Here is a 16,799-nt window from a genome sequence, read left to right on the forward strand (position 1 = left end):
AATCTAGATCTTCCGAACTTTAACATATCATGGTGAAGAAAAAACTGCGATTTCCTGGCAACAAAACTGTGGCTAGTGAAAAGGCTGAATGGCTAGTGACTCGGGAAAACCACTAGCCACAGTGGCCGGTGAGCAAAAAAGTTAATGTAAAGCCCTGGTGTGCATGTGTGTGTCATAAACATGAGTTATCGATTGCACCATTTCTTTCCATTTAATTTCATCTCACTGAGACCAATAGAGATTAAAACTTTAATTAAAGTGAAGATTGTGAGAATTATTTTATCCAGATGCAAAAAAATGCTAAAACTGAGTTTCCATGTTGTTGGGGTTCAACCCAGTCTGAAACGGTCAATCAGTCAACTTATTTCTCGGGACCCCCGCCCTCGTACCACCCAGACGTCTGGGACGGAACACCGCAAAAAAACAGAGAACCAGAGATCGGTTTAACTGCTGTTTATTCACAGTATTCTTGCCAAAGATGAAAGATTACAAACACCTTTTATAACAAATCATAATCTCTCCAAACGGCTATTGTGTCTGTCAAATGTGTGTGTGTGTGTTTGTATGTGACCTCAGAGAAGGGTGTGTGTGTGTGTGTCTATGGGAGGGTGTGAGTAAGTGACATCATTTTGATATCTGTGTCTATGTGTGTGTGTGTGTGTGTGTGTGTGTGTGTGTGTGTGTGTGTGTGTGTGTGAGCAGGTCACATTTTAATTACATCACTGTTCTGATGGAATGTTCAGATGTATGTGTGTGTGATTGACTTGCGAGCAAGTGAGCAGCTTGATCTTGGGGCAGGTCAAATAATCATAACATAATAACATATCTGATCATATGACATGATAGCAAGATACAAACATTGCTTACGCACATACGGAATCTTTCAACAAAGATATGTTATAAGTAAATAAGAACAAACCTAAAAGACAGTCATACGAAAAATAAGAATATGTCTGGCAAAGCAAAGAAATGCTACTTCACCAGAGAAAGGTCAAACAGGATTCAGGATTAAACTCATGAAGTCTTAACATTAGAATCATAAGGTCTTAACAACCCTAAATTATATTCTGTAATTATAAAACTAACTTAAAACTATAAAACTAACTTAGATCTTAGATCTAAAATATAAAGTCTTAACTCTTTGTTCAGCAATAAGGCTACCATTACATCCAACATTAAAGTGTGTGTGGGTCGATCTGACATCAAAACAGACCTTGGCGTCGTTCAGACACATCTCTGATCAAAAATACACATTTCATATCAAAATAAACAAAATGTTCCCAAACAATGTCCAGCCGAGACAGAAGGTCATTTTTAACTGAACCGAAGTTAATCCTTAATTTTGTCACCATTTTAATAAATTACTGCCTTCTTGGTCAAGAATAATACTTATATAAACCTAACAATCCCCCCCTTTGATAATAGTATCACTATTATCAAATCCTAGGATCATATATTATTACCTCATGATCATATATGTGATTACATCGAGAATTAATCTTGAGTTAATCTTTGCCCTTCTTGACGTATATTGGTGCTCAGAGGGCGGGCATGCCCGACCAGCCCTCGTCCCACCTCACCGGAGCTTAGAGAAACTCAAAACCTCTTAATTCGTCCCAAATACACGCTACTTCCTTCAGAGTAATTTGTTCTAAAACAGTGAGGAAAAATGAAATTAGAAGGCATATCGACCTATAGTGAGAACAGAGTCCTGTAAGAATACAGAGTTTCAGAGCATAGAGATGTGTAATAATAGTAGAAGACAGCATCAGATGAAAGACATAACACATTCGTGTGGTGTGCGCTTGCGCAGTCCAGTTAGCGAAGTTAGTCCAGAAGATGTTGTCTCGAAGTCCAGCTCGAGCGGGTAACCCTGCTCCGAGCAATGACGTGGTCCAGAAGGCTCGGGCGGGTAGCCCTGCCCCGAGCAAAAGATGAAGCAGTCACGAAGGCTCGGGCGGGTAGCCCTGCCCCGAGCAACAATGAAGCAGTCACGAAACCCGTGATGAGGACTGTCATGGTTGTAGTGAGGATGATTGGTTCCAAATGGGGCGAAGATCTCTTCCCCTCTTTGTTCACAACGTCTTGAGGATTCTCAGTCGAATCTGTGTAGAGCTCAGAAATAGAGAGACAGAGATAGAGAACAGAGATTCTCGGGACACAGAGAAAACGTTAGTAGCAAACTTGTCATTGTAACACAACTTTGTTATGGAGCCTTCTTCAATCGCGTGGCATGGATCCACTGTGGAAAAAGATCAGTTAAAACAGCAGTAGAAGTAATGGCGACTATGTCTGCAGGCCCATTATATTGTTTTCCCAATTGTCCAAATCATTACTTTAAAAAAATCACACCAGCACTTGTCTCCCACATGAAAGGGGTGTGTGGTGGAGATATTGTACTATTGACCTTGGTACAAATTTTATACAACTTATCTAAAGGGCTGCAGAATACTCATCCATATGCATTTTCAAATCAGAGGTACCCAGAGCCGGAGTTCCCTTCTTCCAGGGGAGAGGGGAAAGGTCTTCCAAAAATAATTTCTTGGTGTCATGCGAATTTCAGCCAGAATGAATTATGGATTACAGAACTAAACCTGTGTCCTGCATGACCTTAATTAATTTGTCTTTCAATGTTCGATTAGTACGTTCTACGATACCAGAGGATTGAGGAATGTGAAAACACCAGTTTAGTTTAGAGATACTTACAAAGGTTTTGTGTGACCTTTGAAGTAAAAAGGGGTACCTTTGTCTGAGTCTATGGCATTTGAAACCCCATAACTATAATAATAATTATTATTGATTTCTTGATTTATTATTATTGTTCTGCTTTTATTGTTTGTTTTTCTTTTTTACTGTCCAGTGTCCTTGGGTACCTTGAAAGGCACTTATAAATAAAATGTATCATTATTATTATTATTATTATTATAACTAGGTATTAAAACGAGTAACTACCTTCGTGTTCTCTCGAAAACAGAAAAAAAACTTCTACCCATTTAGAGAATTTGTCCACAATCAAGATGACAAAAATCAAATGAGAACGGAAGAGCGTATGTCTCATGCAGAATATCAGGCTGATATTGATTGAACACACAGAATAACCACAGAATAACCATCAACAAAGAGTACTTCCCCCATCCCTAGAGGGCTGGAGGAGAGATCAGACCTGATACTAGTAGTATGTACGATTTTTAGACAGACAATATCAATGTCATCCCAAGTATCATCCCGAGAATTAAGGAGGTGTGCGAGAGCGCGACCTACATTATCAAAAGAGGATGTGACACGAATTTCGAGATTGTTAGTAGAACAGAGAATAAATAGTCATATGTTAATTTAATTATCTATTAAATTACTGATAAATTAACTTAATGGGTCTGTAAATTTTGCAACACCTGTTTAACTTGATGTGACGAGTGCAAGATCAGTGGGTGAGACAAAACCAATTTTTCCGCATCTAAAACCATCAAAGCATATGCGGAGACAGCCCCCAGACACGCAGGTAAGCCTTGAGCAACAATGTCTAATGTTTTGGATAAAAACACAAACGCATTTCCCCCCCCTCATGCTCCCCAGAGGCTGTGCCTTGGTGTTCACAGGCATAGAGGTGGAAGGGCTTGAAGTGAGCAGGGTGCTTTTGAGGGAGTGATAAGCGACCACCATAGCGTCAGTCCAGGTCAAAGGATGTTGCAGTGGATCGTGATGAGAGATTGCAGAACGGAGAAGCTTGTCATATAAAGAGCAGTCAGGGATCCATTTTCTGACCCAGAAAAGACATCAGTGCATGTTTAGTTGCAGGGCGTTTTGTGTCTAGAATGGCAGCCTTGAGAAAGTTCAAAACTTCAAAAGTTCATATACTTAAGTGTCCATGCAATATTGCAGCTTGGTTCTGGAAACCTTTAAAGCCCTTATGCGCCAGATGTTGGAGCAGGCGCAAGTGTCAGTGTCTTGGCAGATTTCTGGCGACTCAGCAGATACCAGAACACACAGACCACAGAGTCCTGAGGGAGGGAGAAGGTCACAGAGCGCATTATGAATTACAGCTGGAAAAAAAAAAAACAGCAAGAGAGTCAATGGAACATTGAGTCCAAACGCTATCTCCTCATGTGCATGGAAAAAAGGCAGGAAAAGGCAGAACAGAGATCATTAATGGAAAAATAGCAATGATGAGCAGGAACCTGTGATATTACAGAAGAAACAATCAATTCATTAATCTTACGTAAATCTTGTGTAAAGTGTCTCACCACGCCTTGCTCAAGAAGAGACTGTAGGATGACATCCAGAGAGAGAGGTACTGCTTATTAAATCATATTTTGTGTAGTTTCATGTCAATTTAAGTTCCAGGTTGCAGTACAACAAAATGCGGAAAGGTTCAAGGACAATGAATACTTATACAAGCCAATGTATCATAATCATGATAATTTCATGATAATTTATGAAGTTTTTTTCCTTAATGGTTAAATAAAGATAAACCCAAGTCTCCGATTTATAAACAAAAAGTTATTCAAGTAAACGTTTGTTAACTGTTTCTTGCTGGAAAAAAATTATGGTTAACTAAATACATTAAAAGCCTATCCATTCCATATCCTCTGTGGTTTTTAAAGGCAAAAGTATGGAGGTTTAAAACTCAGCAAACAATTAATCAGAGCATTTCATATCAATAGTTCGAAATTAGGAGGAACATGTTTAAGCTTAGCCTCATAAGTAGCAATAAGTTTAAAGAAAGAAAAGGAGATAAAAAAAACAGGGCAAATTGAAATAACAAACAATTTCACTGAATGTAATTTGAATAAAATTGAATAGCTGATAAGCACTTTTTGTTTGATTCAATATGTGACAGAGACTCAAAATACATTTTTAATTCAATTAACAGTATTAATGAGAATGAAAATTGGTTATCTTGGACATTTTGACTTTATGTATATGGAATTTACTTAGTAATATAAAGAGATTACTTATTAAATTCATTATTGTGAGAAAGTGCCAAAAATAATGATTTTCTCTGCCCATTGCAGATTTCTGTGGCTGTCCTTGCCTGCTGTTCTTGCATGAGTTGTTTGTTTATATTATAGCTATCTGTAACAGTCTGGGAGCCCTTATCTCAATGTTGACTGAGACAGAGACAGAAAAGAGACGGAACAATTATTCAAAATATTATTTATAATAGGACGACAATTATTTTAAAAATGTCAAAAATGAAGTAAAAAGCGGGTTAGCTCGCTGTTGAACTAATTTCATGCTTCCCAGACAAGACAAGTCCACATTTCGCTAAAACGCGTCAGAAACAGGAGTATATAGGATATTTAAAGGTTAGAATTACATATGATTAATAAAAATACCACTACACGATCAGTTTTAAAATGTTTTAGATCAACATTAAACATTAGGTTAAACATTAAACTTTTCGGCATTTCCCTTCACACGTAGGGTAAATATATTTGATGCCTTTTATTATGCCTTTAAACAGGAAGTGGTATAATACTCAATATTTTAAAAATGACTCCTGATAAATATCTTCAAATCTGAAAGTGATATTTGATTTGGCTGAATTAATCAAACTCTAAGCCTTAAATATATTTCTTCTGTTCTACCATGTCTGTTTAATTTAAGTGAATGTTTTAAAAATGTTTTTTTGTGTTGTATTTGCTTGTACAGTTATTTCATTATTTAAGGTCTGAACGCATAGAATTACTGCCCAAATCTGATGAGACGAGAGTTTTGCCCTAAAGAGCTGCTTTTTCTTTTATCCAGTGCGCATGCCCAGTTCACAAGCATCATGGGAACTAGAGTTCTAATGTTATTTTGCCGTCACATACTTCGTATTCGTCATTTATAAGCTCTAGACATGAAACTGCATTAATAGCTACACTATTAATTATTAAAACACATTAATAGTCTTGTAGAGTGCTCGCGGACCTGTTCAGAGATCACCTCGCAGACCACTCGTGACTTTCCTGATAACTTTCCAGTTACAAGTTTCGAACTATCAACACACAATGAATATAAAATAAAATACAGATGATCTACTCACCAAACGCTGAAACTAATTGATTAAGAAGCAGATTTGTCTTCTGATGATGTTAAGGGAAGAGGATCTCTTCTCTTGGATTTCTAACAGTGATGAGATTCACAAACGATTCGGATCTTTTTCGGGACGAAACATAAAAATAACTCGATCGAGTGAATCGATACAGACGCATGGACTGCATTTGTTGAGTTCATGCACACGTAATGGTTTGAGGAAAGTTCATACTTTAATTTCATGCAGCATGAGAGTGTGATTATTGTTTACAATTTGAAAACAGGAATACAAATAAGGTTTCCGTAGATTCTGAGTCAAGAATCAAGAGTGAATCAAGTAAATTGATTCACACGCATGCGAGTTTGTTCTAAAGAATCGATTCAGTGAAGCTTTCGTTGAGATTAAAATGCACAATATACAGAATGTCCGTATTTTATACGGATTTGATTCAATAAACATAGTATACGGGCGTACAAATAAAGTTATACGGATTCTTTTTAACAAAAAAAACCCTTCACTGTTTATTTAGAGCTATAATCAATTATGATAAAAGAGCACATGACATTTACACCTTGTAGTTTTTTTGTCAAACATTGAAGCTTTGTATTCATTCTTAAAGTTTATTATTATTCATCTCTCTCATTATCTGTAGCCGCTTTATCCTGTTCTACAGGGTCGCAGGCAAGCTGGAGCCTATCCCAGCTGACTACGGGCGAAAGGCGGGGTACACCCTGGACAAGTCGCCAGGTCATCACAGGGCTGACACATAGACACAGACAACCATTCACACTCACATTCACACCTACGGTCAATTTAGAGTCACCAGTTAACCTAACCTGCATGTCTTTGGACTGTGGGGGAAACCGGAGCACCCGGAGGAAACCCACGCGGACACGGGGAGAACATGCAAACTCCACACAGAAAGGCCCTCGCCGGCCCCGGGGCTCGAACCCAGGACCTTCTTGCTGTGAGGCGACAGTGCTAACAACTACACCACCGTGCCGCCCGTTTATTATTATTAATATTGAATAAAAAGTACTTGGGATATATCATTGTTAATTATCATTCAAATTTTAGGTAAATCATTTTAATTTGCATCTTATAAGGATTTTAGAAGGGAAATAAGGACTTTGGAAGTTGGTTATACAGGTTGGATTGACCAAAGGTTTGACATTTATGCACACCAGGAACACAGTTCTGACTGTTCATGTCCAGAGTACTGATTGTTGTTTCATTATTTTGTGCATATCATTGTGCCTTATATAAATGCTATAACAATTAAAGATACATTACACAGCTCCTAGAGATTGCAAATACCTGAATGAGGATAAATCAAAACTGAGCCGGCCAAACTGTCTAGAATTTGTGTAGAATGCTAAACCACGGGGCGGCACGGTGGTGTAGTGGTTAGCGCTGTCGCCTCGCAGCAAGAAGGTCCTGGGTTCGAGCCCAAGGTCACGACCAGTTCTGATCGAGGGAGTCGAGGTGGAGGCTGTGGATTCCTACAAGTACCTCGGGCTGTGGCTGGACAGCAAGCTGGACTGGACTTGCAACACCAACCACTTGTACAGGAAGGGACAGAGCAGGCTATACTTCCTGAGGAGGCTGTGGCCCTTTAACATCTGGAAGAAACTCCTGTAGATGTTCTATCAGTCCGTGGTTGCCAGTGTCCTGTTTTACACCGTGGTGTGCTGGGTGGGGGGCAGCACATCCAAGAAGGACACATCCAGGCTGGACAAACTGATCAGGCGGGCCGGCTCTGTGGTCGGCATGAAGCTGGACTCTCTGGTGACGGAAGCAGAGAAGAGGACTGTGGACAAAATACTGAATATCATGGATGATGCCAGTCACTCTCTGCACACCGTCATCAGCAACCAGAGGAGCCTGTTCAGTGACAGAATGCTCCTTCCCAAGTGCAGGACTAACAGACTTAATCAGACTGTACAACTCCTCTCTGGGGGGGAGAAGGGGTAACAGGAGGACAGAGGACGGGAAGGAGCAGTAGCCTAGCCTGACAATAAGCAATACTGGACAATGTGCAATATAATGTGCAATACCTCTTCTGCTGGCCTTTTTTTCCCCTATTCCCCATATCTTTTTCTTTTTTATATTTGTATATGTAAATATTTAATTTAATTTATCTAGAAGTTTTTCTCTATTTCTATTCTCTGTTTATCCTGTAGTGATGCTACTGGAATTTTAATTTCCCTGAGGGAACCCACCCAAAGGGATCAATAAAGTTCAATGTAATGTAATGTAATGTAATGTAAGGTAATCTAATCTAATCTAGTTCAGGAACCTCATGAGGATGCCCTGAGGTTACCTCCTGTTAGATCTGTATCTGGCATGCTCCACTGGGTGGAGTCCCTGGGGTAGATCTCAGAGCTGCTGAAAGGTGAAATCATACAGTTGGCTTGGGAATGTCTTGGCAGTCTCCAGGATGTAAATCATGACCAAGTCATACTGTTTTACATAAAATGGCAGAATAAGCCATTGTTAGAATTTAGGAAAGTCAAAGGATGTTTGTGAAGATTTGAAACATACAGAACTACAGATGAAAGAACAGCACTGCGATCAAAGCTTGCTTGCTTGCTTGCTTATTTATTTATTTGATTGATTGAAGGTCGGTTTCAGTGTTGCTTGTTTTTTTATATTTAATTTATTTGTGCATTTTTTTTTATTTCTATGGTGTTGTACTTATGAAGACCACTATACATGAGGATCTGGAATCTGTGGCTGAAAATGGAGAAATCTGGATTAACCTTCTCAGCCTGCTGCCACCACAGTGACCAGTATGATAAAAAAAAAGGTATAAATAAAACTAATAAAAATGAAGCAGTAGTTATTATCCTGGATGATCCGACTGAAAGAGGATAACATTAATGTTATAAATATTTCCTTAGACTATTATATACACAGGATATGATGATACACCCATGGTATGTGACATTGGCCCTTATTCATCGATGTTGTGCATGGTCAAGTCTTCTCATAAAAATGAGTAGAGTAAATTCCACTGATTGCTCCCTTTACCATCAGCCACCTTTCCTCTTTTTGCTGCATCTTTCAAACCCACGTCTAGTGAGAGTGTACATTTTATTATTGAAATTAGCAGTTAAATAATAAAATACATCACCAATCGTTGTTATAGCAGGTACAGTAGTACATAGCAGTAGCATGTCTTAGGAGTCACACCAAGAACAGAAAATACCTTTTATTTTTGATATTTTCATTCATCAGAAACTGTCATGTATTCATGATTTATAATCTGAAAGTGCTGAACTCATGGTCTCTGTTTTTTCTTTCTTTTTTTTGAGAACAGGTTTGTTTTTTCATGTCCTAGAGAAAGGTGAGATGGAAATCAGTCTCCATTATGTAAATCAGGGGTCACCAAACTTTTTTCTCTGGGGGCCACATTGTCGTTCCTGGACTGTGATGGGGGCCGGGGTCGGGTCAGCTATATCACATAGAATTGTATAACCCAGACAAATATGACCACCAGCAGGCCTCATTGTGTAGTAGAGATTATTAGCCTGGCACGGCCATCCCCACTACTATATCCATACTACTATACCAACACTTGATTCCTGGCACATATTTGTTTATCTTTACTAGTGGTTTGCAAAAGTAGTAATCAAGTCTTCACACTTTGTTTTAATTTGAAATACCACTGATATTCCATTTATTTATTTTCTAATAAAAATAATATCAAAGCTGTCAAGGTAAGAAACATCTGCCTAGTTGAGATGATTGACACTGGCAAAGGTGAGTGGAAAATTATAAATTGTAGGTAAGCCTGTTGATATCATTAATAATATTAATAATAATTGTATGCAGCACTTAATAAAGGTCAAATAAATAGGCCTATAAAATAAATACATTTTAAAAAACAGTGAAATTATAATAATATGAGCAATAGATCAATAGATCACAGCAGTTGTGCTGTGTCCTGCACGTCATTGCTCTCATCCATGGCCAAAGCAAAAAACTCGAATTCTGACGCTTTCTCATTCAGCTGGTCATACACGTTGTCCCCCAAATCTTCGATTCGCCTGGTCATAGTAGGTGCGGAGAGACTCACCGTATTGAGCGCATCCTTCTTGTCGGGACACACCTCCTCGGCCACAGCAAGCATGCATACTTTAACAAAGTCCCCATCAGTAAACGGCTTTCCATGGGTAGCTAGTAGGTGAGCTACCTTACAGCTAGCTCGGACAGCAGCCTGGTTGATCTGGGTTTGGTGAAGGAATACATTCTGTTGTGCAGCCAGTCCGCATTTCATCCTCCGAATCCTGTCTTCTCTTGTTTGCCCTCGCAAACTAGCATACTCTTTATGGCATAGTTCGAATTACGTGGGAGCCAATGGGAGCTGAGCTCCCATTCCCTCAGGCTCCCAGGAAAGAAGCAAACTTAATTTTCTGTGGAAGTCTCTCAAATACGTCATATATCACCATAATAAGCTTGAATAGCCTATATCACCATATAAATATAAATAAAACTCATTTGTGTATATATATATATATATATATATATATATACACAAATTGTGTATATATATATATATATATATATATATATATACACAATTTGTTTAACTATATATGCAACACCGTGTGTGTGTGTGTGTGTGTGCGTGCGTGCGTGCATGCGCGCGCCTGTGTGTGAAAGCTGTGCACTGCAGTGCGCAAAAGTGCGCTGGTCCAGGAGAGCGAGTATGCATTGCTTTTTTTTTTTTTAAATAGAGACCCCCATAGGGTCAAATTTATAATTCGAACCCTGCTTTGTGGCGGGTTTCATAGTGACGACGCAGATTATATTCTTTGAAAACCGGCACACTTTCTTTACATACAAGACAAACTGCACGGTCCTTACACTGAACGAAAAAATAATCGGTGGCCCACTGTTCTTTAAAAACTCTGCACTCTCTGTCAGCTTTTCGCTGACCGCTAGCCATTTTGCTGTCCTGAACACTGACAGTTCTCTGCGCGTGCGCTGCCTGTCACTGCTTGATCGCGAGCATATGACGAAAATTCGGAAAATATGAATAGTTCATTTTATAACTAAATATCAATTTTAATTGATAAAATCAACAAAATACAAGATGCAGACATGTTATTATTTGCCAAAAAGCAATTTAAAAAAATAGGCCATGACCACTTTTGGGGATTGCCTCATAGGGCCGGTTCAAGTGATGGGGGGCAGAGGGGCTGGGGGGCCGGTCAAAGGGGGGTGGCGGGCCGGATCTGGCCCGCGGGCCGTAGTTTGGTGACCCCTGATTTAGAGCCACCACTTAACCTAACCTGCATGTCTTTGGGCTGTGGGGGAAACCAGAGCACCCGGAGGAAACCCACACAGACATGGGGAGAACATGCAAACCCCACACGGAAAAGCCCTCATCAGCCACTGGGCTCAAACCCAGAACCTTCTTGCTGTGAGGCGACAGTGCTGACCACTACACCACCATGCCGTCCTTAATTTAACATATGCTTGTTATTTATATTTTAAAATTTACCCTCCAGGTTTTGAGTAGCATTTAACACATTTCTTTCCATCGCTCAGGATTTTCATCCATCATGAAGCTGCATCTTTTTCTCCTTTGTCTCACAGGTGAGAGCATTTTTATAAACATCTTTTTTTTGATCAGCAGTGCCACTTTTCATATTTCAGATCTTATCTTATCTATTTACTTATGTCTTATGTTTATTCTGAAGTTCTGAACTGGACCACTGGTAATTTCATTTTGCATTCTAAAATAAATTATTGTGAATAGGTCTTGTGCCAATCACATTCCCCATTCCGCTCCCGCGCTCTGAATTGTTTTACATGCAGGAGGTCATGTCATGGCCCGATGCTCAGAGTTACTGCAGGATGAAGTACACTGACCTGCTTAGGGTTCAGGATCAGAGAGTTTTACTCAAGCTAAGAGAACTGGTGGCAAACAACGAAATGGTAACCTGGCCTCTCTGGATCGGACTGTACAATGATGTGGACAGTTGCCGCTGGTCCTTCAATGACCTCCCACTGACAAGCACAACTTTCGTGAATTGGAAGCCTTCACAACCTGATAATATGAATGGGAAACAGGCATGTGTGCAAATGTTCAGTACTGGATTGTGGGGGGACACGTCCTGCACATCACTGAAACCCTTTATATGCTACAATGGTGAGTAAACATCCTAATTTTTAATTTTCTAAATTTTTATTTGTTTGTTTTCTGGCTATTACCCACACATTGCCTTTAAACCCTTTTACAGAGATGCCAACATACATGATTTGGGTGTAGCAGCTACGGATTTGAAGCACAATTACAGTGCTACGCGTAGACCTGAAAATAATACATTTTTCAAGTGGTTTTGCCCATATATCGATCAAATCAACATCTAGTATTTTTGGCATTCAGACTGTTCCATGTGTTATTGTTTAGACTGATTCAGATTATTCCGGGAACTTCCATATCCTTATGTTAGCTGCGCTGTGATTGGCCAAGAGGTGACCTGATTCATTCACGATTCATGCATGTGTTAAATGCAGTGCTCAGAAATGTGCAGTAGTGATGCAGAGCCATCTTCCTGGAAGCAAACTGTCATCGGTCATGTTCCAGAACTGAAGCTTTCGATTTCTCTCACAAACTAGGATCAGGTGTAAAGTGACAACAGTCATACAACAAAAGTACACTGGAGAACGCAAAGTCAGCTATATACAACAAATTATCTAAGCAACTTCAGCATGTTCAGTTTAATTAAATGATGTATGGATGGACATCTTTCAGTATTGACTTTATTAAGTCCAATATTCAGGTGCACAGTTCAGGAAGTAAATACAGTATTAATTTTTTTGTTATTGAAAGACATATACAAAAATCTTTTGTCTTTTACTCTGTCTTTTGCTGTTGATCACAATGAAATTACTGAAACACTGTACTACATTACAAGCTCAGTTATCGAAACCCCTTTTATCTGAACATCTTCTGAGTCAAACTTTTTCCCCAGAGGGTTTGGATAATTGAGCTTACAGTAAACCCTGCATTTACTTTTCTCAAAAAGTTGCTCAAAAATGGCCTAGATTGCATCTCAGAGCTTCCCTGAAATTTGGTTTCTGGGGGTCGTGGTGGCCCCCAGACCCTCAGCCTAACAGGAAGCCTTGCTTTGCTCGGCTTCACCTTGCTGCACTCGGAGATGCTACTCTTTTTCATGCGTCAATGTTGGCATCTCTGCTTTTTTGCTCTTCTCAACTTGAAACAACCAAAACCAAAACCTTCTAGTTCTTACCTCAGCTCCAAAAGGGAGCACTATATCACAACCAGTGCGGATATTATTTTGGTGTTGACCCACTCTCATAGTGACATTCACATGGTATTGCTATGAGGGTGTTTTTCACTTTTAGATTTTTTGGAACATATGTCACAGATAGAGTGGGAATTCTCTCCCAAATGAAAGCATGCAGCCAAGATTTATGGTTAAAAATAACACTAGGGGAAAGATTAGATGAAAAAAAGAGAATTGTTCTCTAAAAGTACAACCCCGATTCCAAAAAAGTTGGGACAAAGTACAAATTGTAAATAAAAACGGAATGCAATGATGTGGAAGTTTCAAAATTTCATATTTTATTCAGAATAGAACATAGATGACATATCAAATGTTTCAATTGAGAAAATATATCATTTAAAGAGAAAAATTAGGTGATTTTAAATTTCATGACAACAACACATCTCAAAAAAGTTGGGACAAGGCCATGTTTACCACTGTGAGACTTCCCCTTTTCTCTTTACAACAGTCTGTAAACGTCTGGGGACTGAGGAGACAAGTTGCTCAAGTTTAGGGATAGGAATGCTAACCCATTCTTGTCTAATGTAGGATTCTAGTTGCTCAACTCTCTTAGGTCGTTTTTGTCATATCTTCCGTTTTATGATGCGCCAAATGTTTTCTATGGGTGAAAGATCTGGACTGCAGGCTGGCCAGTTCAGTACCCAGACCCTTCTTCTACGCAGCCATGATGCTGTCATTGATACAGTATGTGGTTTGGCATTGTCATGTTGGAAAATGCAAGGTCTTCCCTCAGAGGCGGTCTTACAATAGAGGCGAAGTAGGCAATTGCCTTGGGCCCCTCCAACTTTCCCATTCGGCAGGGGCCCCAGACCAGCTGCCCCTTCCTGAATCAGCTGGGGATTTGGGGGCCTTTGGACAGCGATCTATTCCTAAGACATTGTGTTTGTAAATTGTAATTTTGTATGTTTAAATCGGAAACAAAGACAAAAAACTAAAATACAAAGGAATGAAGTATTTGTACACCCCCCCCCCCCCCCCGTTTGTGTTGAAATGGACTATTCCATGCAATGATCGCGCGAGTCCGAGAACATTGCGCGACGAACGTGAACTGAACCTGAGTGAGTGAATTCAGAGAACTTCTAATAGCGACTGTGGTGAATTGTTTTGAACTTGTGATCAGCGAAATGAAGCGCCACTTTCCAAGTGGTGCTACGAAAAGGAGGAAGCGGGATGAGGCGAAATCAAAGAATGATGCACTTCCCATGCTTACAACTTTCTTTAAAGGGATAGTTCGGGATTTTTGACATGAATCTGTATGGCATCCCCATCAATAGTGTCGTGCAAACACACTGACTTACCCCTGACAGCATCCTGTGAGTCCAGTTCTTGTCCAGTTTTAGTCCAGACGAAAGTAGTCCGGCAAGTTTGTTGGGGTCACGAAAGTCATTCACGATTCAGCCATGACACGGAGCAAAAACATGGCTGAATCCTGAATGACTCCTATTTGTATAAATAGGGCACTACATAGGCAGCAGTGGTAGTTTCTTTTTCCCTGCCATAGAAGCGCACTTGTATACTGAGGAGGAAAGCAATTTGCATTACAGCCGTGAGGCGGCTCGGCTCGGTTTCCCTTTCAGGCGCTCTCGTTTTCTGTTAGAATTTGGTAAAGAAAAAAATAAATAAATATTATTTACCAGCTTACCGGGTCCATGAACATAAATCTGACAGCTGACAAGGTCGGGATATAAACGAATCGAATACAAACCACCCGCCGGGACTCCTACTTATGTGGCTCCAGCTTATCCTTGAAGCTGGAGCCGCAGCTGGATGAAGCCGGCAGCGCACAGTGATAAGAAGGATAGAGAAAATAGTGCCAAGCGATTTCGAGGTCTGACTTTTTATTTGGCAATGGTTTTGTGATGCAAATATATCACTCTTTTGAACACATACTGTTTTGAGACGAAAAACGTTTTACTTTCGTGACCCCAACAAACTTGCCGGACTACTTTCGTCTGGACCAAAACTGGACAAGAACTGGACTCACAGGATGCTGTCAGGGGTAAGTCAGTGTGTTTGCATGACACTATTGATGGGGATGCCATACAGATTCATGTCAAAAATCCCGAACTATCCCTTTAATGTGTCAACACCGTCGGTTGACTCGGATGTTGTAGCGGAGCAGGAGGAGCCTGCTGTTGATTCAGGAGGGGAGCTAGCGGCATCAAGCTCCAACAGAGCAGAAGAGCAGCAGACTAATAATTCTGAAAAAAACATAGCGGAGGTGGTGAGTGCGTGTCCCGTTTCTGTTGACCACCACCACCACGAAGAAAATGACTCTCTCATTCATTCACTCACCCTCTCTGTCTCACACACACAGAACACTCTCTCTCTCTCTCTCTCTCTCTCACTGTCTCATTCTCTCTCACTCACTCACTGACACATACATTCACATGGATATGGAGTTGCTTAGAGCCAAATGCCACCTCATATCTCCTCAGTCCACACTTCTTACCTCCCCTCACTCACTCACTCACTCACTCACTCACTCACACACACTCTCTCTCTCTCTCTCTCTCTCTCTCACACACACACACACACACACACACTCACAAACACTAACTCACTCACAAACACTCACTCTCTCTCTCACACACACACACACACACACACACACACTAACTCACTCACACACTCTCACACACACTCACAAACACTAACTCACTCACACACACTCTCTCTCTCTCTCTCTCTCTCACACACACACACACACACACACACAAACTCACTCACACACTCTCACACATACACACAAACACTAACTCTCTCTCTCACACACACACACACACACACACACACACACACACACACACACACACACACACAACCATGTACATAGTTTTATTTATAGAATGTTTGAAATGTTCTGATCTTTAAAAAAAAATAAACTGCTGGTTTTCCTGGCATTTTGGCAAAGACAGATGTTATCTGAAATCTTATTCTCTGTTGGGTTCCATCATGACTATTAGTTTGTGTAGTGCTACACTTTGTATGTTCTCTGCTTTCCATCTTCATTTTGGAGTAAAGAAGTGTATGCAGGGTTTAAAGGGGAATGTTTTTTTTCTCCTCTCCAACCTTTACTTCCCTATAGATTAGCTTTACCTGCCTATCCACCATGCAGTCGGTACATTTTTTTGTTTGTTTCGGATCGGATGAGGGGGGCCCCAATTTGCTAAATCTGCCACTGTCTTCCCTGAAAGAGACGTTGTCTGGATGGGAGCATATGTTGCTCTAGAACCTGGATATACCTTTCAGCATTGATGGTGTCTTTCCAGATGTATAAGCTGCCCATGCCACACGCACTAATGCAACCCCATACCATCAGAGATGCAGGTTTCTGAACTGAGCGCTGAGAACAACTTGGGTCATCCTTCTCCTCTTTAGTCCGAATGACACTGCATCCCTGATTTCCATAAAGAACTTCAAATTTTGATTCGTCTGACCACAGAACAGTTTTC

The 16,799-nt window shown here is 40.2% G+C and overlaps 1 long non-coding RNA gene across 1 annotated transcript; it reads right to left on the reverse strand.

Moving 5' to 3' along the window:
• Positions 1 to 438: 438 nt before the first annotated feature.
• On the reverse strand, positions 439 to 6,252 carry LOC132882875 (uncharacterized). Its single transcript, XR_009654255.1, has 2 exons — positions 6,029 to 6,252; positions 439 to 3,998 (listed from the first exon to the last, which is right to left on the reverse strand). It is a non-coding gene; the product is annotated as an uncharacterized LOC132882875 (long non-coding RNA).
• Positions 6,253 to 16,799: the final 10,547 nt, after the last annotated feature.

This window comes from Neoarius graeffei, chromosome 3 (assembly GCF_027579695.1).
Source record: "Neoarius graeffei isolate fNeoGra1 chromosome 3, fNeoGra1.pri, whole genome shotgun sequence".
In the NCBI taxonomy this organism is placed as follows: Eukaryota; Metazoa; Chordata; class Actinopteri; order Siluriformes; family Ariidae; genus Neoarius; species Neoarius graeffei.